Below are 7754 nucleotides of genomic sequence, written 5' to 3'. Positions count from 1 at the left end.
CCATACGGCCCGCGGCGACGATCTCCACGCCATCAAGTATCTCCCACTCAAGCTTAAAGGACCAGCTCGGCATTGGCTTAACAGCTTGCCCGCAGAGTCAATTGGGTGTTGGGAGGACCTGGAAGCCGCATTCCTCGACAACTTCCAGGGCACATATGTGCGACCACCAGACGCCGATGACCTAAGCCACATAATTCAGCAGCCAGACGAATCGGCCAGACAGTTCTGGACACGGTTCTTAACAAAGAAAAATCAAATCGTCGACTGTCCGGATGCAGAGGCCCTCGCAGCCTTCAAACATAACATCCGCGACGAGTGGCTGGCCTGGCACCTAGGACAGGAAAAGCCGAAATCCATGGCAGCCCTCACATCACTCATGACCCGCTTCTGTGCGGGAGAGGACAGCAGGCTAGCTCGCTGCAACAACCTCAGCAAAAATGATGGCAGTCCGGATACTAAGGACCACAACGGCAGGTCGCGTCGAAACAAAAACAAACGCCACGTTAACGGCGATAACAATGAGGATACGATAGTCAACGCCGGATTCAGAGGCTCTAAACCCAGTCAGCGGAAGAAGCCATTCAAAAGAACTACTCCGAGTCCGTCCAATTTAGACCGAATACTCGACCGCTCTTGCCAGATACATGGCACCCCCGAAAAGCCAGCTAATCACACCAACAGAGATTGTTGGGTATTCAAGCAGGCAGGCAAGTTAATTGCCGAAAACAATGACAAGGGGCTGCACAGCGACGAGGAGGAAGAGACCCGGCCGCCGAACAGTAGAGGATAGAAGGGTTTCCCCCCACAAGTGCGGACGGTAAACATGATATAGGCAACCCATATACCAAAGAGGGAACGGAAGCGTGCACTTAGGGACGTATATGCGATGGAGCCAGTCGCCCCAAAGTTCAATCCATGGTCCTCTTGCCCGATCACTTTCGATCGAAGGGACCACCCTACCAGTATCCGTCATGGTGGATTCGCCGCATTGGTTTTAGACCCAATCGTCGATGGATTTCACCTCACTAGAGTCCTGATGGACAGCGGCAGCAGCCTGAACTGCTTTATCAGGATACAGTGCGCAAGATGGGCATAGACCCCTCAAGGATTAAACCTACAAAGACGACCTTCAAAGGCGTCATACCAGGTGTTGAGGCCAATTGTACAGGCTCAGTCACACTGGAAGTGGTCTTCGGATCCCCGGATAATTTCCGAAGCGAGAAGTTAATCTTCGACATAGTCCCATTCGCAGCGGCTATCACGCTCTGCTCAGACGAACCGCGTTTGCAAAATTCAACGCGGTACCGCATTATGCATACCTTAAGCTCAAGATGCCAGGCCCTCGTGGAGTCATCACGGTCAACGGAAACACTGAACGCTCCCTCCAAACGGAGGAACACATAGCGGCTCTCGCGGCAGAAGTACAGAGCAGCCTTTTAAGGCAATTTTCGAGTCCGGACGTTAAACGACTGGACATGGCCAAACGCGCCCGGAGTAACATCAATCAAGACCACCTGGCACATTCCGAGCACGCGTAGCAATGCGGCCCCAACCCCAGCCCTCGCATGATTGCAAGACCAGCTCTTTGCGTACATCACTATGCTCTGGAGATACCATGGGCATAGGGGGAGGGGCACGACCACGACAGGCCCAAAGTGCGGCTTAACCACACCAGGGGCTCCCAAGAGTGTCACTCTTTTTTCTTCCTTTTTTTATTTTTCCACAGGACTCCGTTCACCAGAGGCCCTGTCCGGCAGTAGAGCTGCCGAACTCACGATGCAACAGCCAGGGAGGGACAAAGGCTACGACGAACACTCAGGTGGTCTCCATTATGAGCATTAAATTTGTTAAATACACCAGTCCGCAGCCCCACCCCTGGAGGGGGACATGTTTAATTAGTCCAATCCCTTGCTTACCGCACTATTTGTATCATCCTGCACTCATAGCAGAATTCCTTGAATAAACAATGCAGCACTTTTTGCCTATAATTGCATTCCCTTTTTTTACATATATGTTCATTAATGACATCTTGCACCCGTACATTTTGGTACGGCAGAATACACCAGGGGCTTGTGTTCCCCGCATTATGGTGTGATAAGTCCGAACACTTTCACAAGTGTGGCACCCCGAAGTTATAGCATTATATGCATCGGCTCCGAATCATGTCTTGGGTCAATAGTTGGGTTTGCCCGGCTCCCATGTTTTGGTACCTTACGTTCCGTTCTATCGGCTAAGGTAGCACTAGGAGAACCACTGCGATTGCGCCCCGGTTCAGCTGGGCGAGCGCCTTAGTGGAGAAAGCTAAAACTGACTATCATGATAAGGCGAGAGACTGGTCGCTGTTCGAGAGGTCTTTTTCGAGTCCCTAAAGACTTATGCCGCTTCGAGCGAGGAACCGGCTATGTCCGGCCCAGGTGTGGATAGCGCCCCGAACACGGTCTTCCGAATACTAGGGGCTTCGCCGAAATTTAAAATTATAGAATTCTATGGCTAAGTGAGAGTGTTCAAGCATTATAAGTCCGGTTGCCTTGTTCGTTGTGTTGAGCGCCTCCCTAGATGGACCCAAAAATGGGAACAAGAGTGGTCAAGTTTATCCCGAACACCCCAGCACTCGTGGCATGGGGGCTGAAGCCGATGACTTGCCATCTCTCAGATTTTATAAACGGCCGTACAGAAGGTAATATTTTAAATCAATAAGTGTTGCTTAGCGCATATGAACAAAGTTTTCAGCGCACGGGATAACACATTGCGAGTTTACTCAATAATTACATCTTTGGGGCACTCATCCGCAATCTTGCGGGCACCCTTAAGGACAGTCTTATAGTACATTTCGGGCGTACGATACTCCTTGCCCGCCGGCGGCACGTCCGACAGAAGCCTCTCAGCATCCAGCCTGCCCCAGTGCACCTTTGCGCGGGCAAGGGCCCGACGGGAACCTTCAATGCAGGCGGAGCGCTTGATGACCTCCACCCTGGGGCACGCATCCACCAGCCGCCGCACGAGGCCGAAGTAGATCCCAGGCATGGCCTCTCCAGGCCATAGCCGGACTATGAGGCCCTTCATGGCCTGCTCGGCTACCTTGTGGAGCTCGACCAGCTGCTTCAGCTGGTCGCTAAGGGGCACCGGATGTCCGGCCTCAGCGTACTGAGACCATAAGACCTTCTCCGTTGAGCTCCCCTCCTCGCTGCGGTAGAATGAGGCGGCATCGGACATGCTGCGCGGCAGATCTGCAAACGCCCCTGGAGAGCTCCGAATTCGGGTAAGTAACAGGTAATTTACATTCACATGCTTGCTTTGCATGAAAAATGCCTTACCCGCCGCTATTTTCTTCACCTCCTCAATCTCCTGGAGGGCCTTATGGGCCTCGTCCTTAGCGGCTTTGGCACTTTCAAGAGCCGAGGCAAGCTCGGACTCTTGAGTCTTCGAGTCGCGCTCCAAACTCTCATGCTTTTGCATGAGAGCCTGGAGCTCTTGTCGCACCTCCGCCACCCGTGCCTCCTGCTTCTCTCGCTCCGCCCGTTCCGCGGACGCATTGCGTTCGGCCGCGGACACGGCCTCCTTCAGGGTTGCCACCTCGTTCGTGTCCCCTGCAGTACCCACGTTATCCTTGTTATTTCTATTTGCAACCAAAATCCTTTTCTGTAAGGTACAAATTTAAAGGTGGTATTACTCACCTTCTTTGTCCTCGAGCTGCTTCTTGGCAAGGCCGAGCTCTTGCTCGGACCGCTCAAGGTCTTGCTTCAAAGCACCGACCTCCGCAGTCAGTGCGGCAGAGGTCAGCTGTGCAGCCTGCAAACCCATAGTGACATAATTTTTAGCACTCCTACGTATATCTTTCTTAGATCCTCAATCCGGTTTTCTTTCCGAACACCGAACCGAGCATCAGGGGCTACTGTCTATGCGGTATTACATTACATATTTTAAACTTCTTACCTCAAAGCCTGTTAGAAGGCTACTGCAGGCTTCGGTCAGCCCGCTCTTGGCGAGCTGAACCTTCTGAATCACCGCACTCATGATAGTGGAGTGTTCTTCCTTGATGGAAACGCCGTTGAGCACCTCCAACAAGTTGTCCGGCACCTCCGGTTGGACGGAGGCTGCCGGTGTCACGGTCTTGCCCTTCTTACGAATGGGCCGCCTGCCGGACTCCGGAACCACTGCGGGTTCCGTCGCGGAGTCCGGCGCAGAGTCCGGGAGGCTGCCTTGCGGCACCTCCGGAGCCTCCTCCTGATGGGTCCCCTCCTGGGACCCCACCTCGGCGTCATCAGCATCGCGAGGGGTGGAGGCGGTCGGAATGGAATCCACATCCGACGGAGCCAAGGACCCGCTTGATGAAGCGGGGAGATCATCCTCGGCCGGACTGCAGGCAGTATGCGGCATTAGAAGGACAACATGTGGCACGAAAAGGAATAAACCATTTAGGGGTCCGGATACTTACGATCTTGCCGGAGGCTTGGCCCTTGAGGGCCACCCTTCGTCGCCAATGTTGGCGTTGGCGGAGCCGTCCGGAGGAAGGGTCCTTCCCCTCTTGGACCCTTCGGCCTCCCCCATTGGGGAAGCCTTCCTCTTCCTCTCTCCTTCCTCTGGGAGAGAGTCCTCTTTCTCCCCCTCGTCTTTGGGGGAGGAGTCCGCCTCAGAGCCATCGAACGATGAGTCCGATATCACCTGGCGCCGGGAACTTCTTCGAGTTCCCGTGGCCTTCTTCTTGGCCTTCTTCTCTGGCACCACATAAAGTGCCGGGACTAGCAGCCCCGTTAAACGGGCGTCCGCTGGGTCTTCGGGAAGGGGAGCCGGACAGTCTACCTGTCCGGACGTCCTCTGCCAGTCCTGTCAAAGGCATTGGGAATTTTAGAGCCCACATAGAGTCAAACTATGAAAGAAAAATGTATCCCATAAAGGATAACTTACCGCACCAGCCGGGCGTTTCGTGCTGAATCCGTGATCTTCAGTCGCGGATGCGGGGGCTTCTCCCCCCTTGAACAGCACCCTCCAGGCAGCTTCATACATTGTGTCAAAGAGCCCGCTAAGGGTCCGGTGCTGTGCCGGGTCGAACTCCCACAAATTGAAGGCCCGTTGTTGGCAGGGGAGAATCCGGCAGACGAGCATGACCTGGATCACGTTGACAAGCTTGAGCTTCTTGTTCACCAAGGTCTGGAGACAGGATTGGAGTCCGGTCAGCTCCTCCGAACTGCCCCATAGCAAGCCCTTCTCTTTCCAGGAGGTGAGCTGCATAGGGTGTCGGAGTAATGGGCCACGGGTAGGCTGACCCGGGACCTAGGATCTTTCAAGACATCGGGGCAGGCCACGCCCCTCCAGCCGAGTCCCAGCTGGTGACCTCCAGAGAGGCCGAGTCCTAGCTGGCGATCTCCCGAGAAGCCGAGTCTCAGCTAACGATCTCCGGAGGAGCCGAGTCCCAGATGACGACTTCAAAGCAAGCCGACTCCAGGCTGGCGACCTCCAGGAGTGCCGACTATGGGAGTCGGCCCATGACACTTCACGAAGCCCGATGTGGGGTACGGTCACGACGTGGCCGTCCCTCCCTGCCTACGAGGGACTGGCATGGCTACAGTGAGCCGTATCGCTGGGAGATCTCCGACGAGGTGCGGCACTGTTGCCATGCCAGCCCTGACCTCAGCCACAGTGCACGACGCACTATGCCCACGACGCCGGCCTGTACGGCCCGAAGACCGCGGGGCCACCTGTCAGTGGGTAAATCGAAGGCGGCCAGAGCGCCCGAAGACGGCCCTGTGGGAGTCAGCCTCCCCGGAGTCGGCCGTCTCCCCTCCAGGGCCCCACAAGCCATAAACCAGATTGGATGGGGAGTGGCGACAGTGATCGCCTGATAGACGGCGGTACTGTTGCCACGACCCAATGACCAAGCCTGCGTCATCAGGAGTGCCGCACAGTGTCCGGCCTGTCCGCGGGACCCACCAGTCGGCGGGCCCCAGAAGCCGGCGGGAAGGACGTCAACATGTGAGACAGACGGCTGGGACCCACGCCCAGCCGGATTACCATTGTACCCCCGGGGGGTAGGCCTATATAAACCCCCCGGGGCACCCATGCAAAGGGTTCGGACCTTGATAGAGATAGACACATAGCCCAGGGAGGAGAGAACTAGCCTCGCTCTCTCCTGCCTCCCGATACAGCTCTAGGAGCACCATTGTAGTCACCCTGCTATAGTGACCATGCGGAGACCCCGCAGAGCAGCGGTAGGGGTGTTATCTCCCCGGAGAGCCCCGAAGCTGGGTAAGATTCGCCGGCGTGCATGTCTACGCCTTATCCCGTTTCCAGGCACCGGCGACGTTCTACTCGCCCCCACCATGATAAGCCATCCTTTGGCATATGTCGCACCCAACCCTCTTCCTCCCAGGGGAGCGCAGCCAGCCAGGCTCGCCTGATGGAGTCTGCATGGACACGCTGCGCGGCGCTGAGGCCGCCTGCACCGCGAGCAGCCTCGCCGAACTTATCGGCAAGGTGCGCCTCTCCGACGAACCTGCATCCGACGCAGGCACGGGTGGCCCCGAGAGCCTTCTCGCGGGCCTCCTCGACCAACTCCACGTCGCCGGCGAGCCTGCCGTAGACTTGGAGTCCATAGGCTCCTCCGACCCGATGCTGGTCGACTCCGACGCCGTGTCGCTTGACACCTTCCCCACCAACGTGGTGGTCTACGACGAGCCGCTTCCGTCCGAGGAGAGCGGCAGAAGCACCGTCACGGAGGTGCTCGTCATCAGCCACGGCGAGCACTCCGGCGAAGAAGCCAGGACCCGCTAGCTGCGGCCCTGCAAGACCTAACCGCGCCCATTCCAGAGGACGCAGACGCCGAGACGCTGGAGGCGCGCTGCCTTCAGATCATCAAAGGCGCCAAGAAGCTGGCAAGCATTAGGCGCTTGTCAGAAGCATACCAGCGCGAGATGGATCGCGCCGTAGGCGGCTCGCCGGCTCCAACTGGGCCGAGCCGTCTGGGTGCGGTCCGGCAGCGCGGCACAGCCATCGCCAACTTGCTCGGGCCAAAACGCCCCGTGTACGCCACCCCAGCGGAGAACATCCGCGCCGCCCAAGCGGCGACTGACGAGCTAAAGAACTTCGAGGGTGAAGAGCGCCGTGTGATGACGGAGCGAGTCCAGCAGCTGCTTGACGCGGTTGCTGCGCAAAATGCGGCCGGCGGCCGCGTAGATGCGCTGCAGCAGCCGAACGACAACTTGCCTCCCCGCTGAGATCAAGGCGCGACCTCCCGGATGCCGACTGGCGGGGTCCGCGGAAGGAAAGAGAAGGATCTGGCTGTCAGTCACAGTCAGACTCATATCACCATCGAGCGCGACCAAGACGGCCGCCCGAGAGCAGTAGAGCGGCGGGACGACTACCTGCCTCCCCCGCCCAGAAGAGAGCGGCGAGTTTCCCCGCCGCCTGTTGAGCATCCGACTCTCGGAGGTCGCCTTGGCCACCGAGAGGGAGTCGGAGAGAATGACGCCCGTCATCTCATCGACCAACTCCACCGATCCCTGGCGCTGGAAGAAGAAGACGAGCTGGGTCCGCCTTTCTTCGGGCCCCGCATCAGAGACGAGCCCTTCCCCAAAGGGTTCACGCTCCCCCGAGACACGCCCAAGTACACCGGCTCCATGAAGCCGGAAGACTAGCTGATAGACTACTCCACAGCCGTCGGCATAGCAAACGGCAACAAGCGAGTTGCCGTGAAGTACGTTCCTCTCATGCTGCAGGGCACGGCCCGGACATGGCTGAACAGCCTGAAGCCCCGCAGC

This window comes from Triticum dicoccoides, chromosome 2B, assembly GCF_002162155.2.
Source record: "Triticum dicoccoides isolate Atlit2015 ecotype Zavitan chromosome 2B, WEW_v2.0, whole genome shotgun sequence".
NCBI lineage: Eukaryota > Viridiplantae > Streptophyta > Magnoliopsida > Poales > Poaceae > Triticum > Triticum dicoccoides.
Note: the sequence above shows the minus strand (reverse complement) of the source record.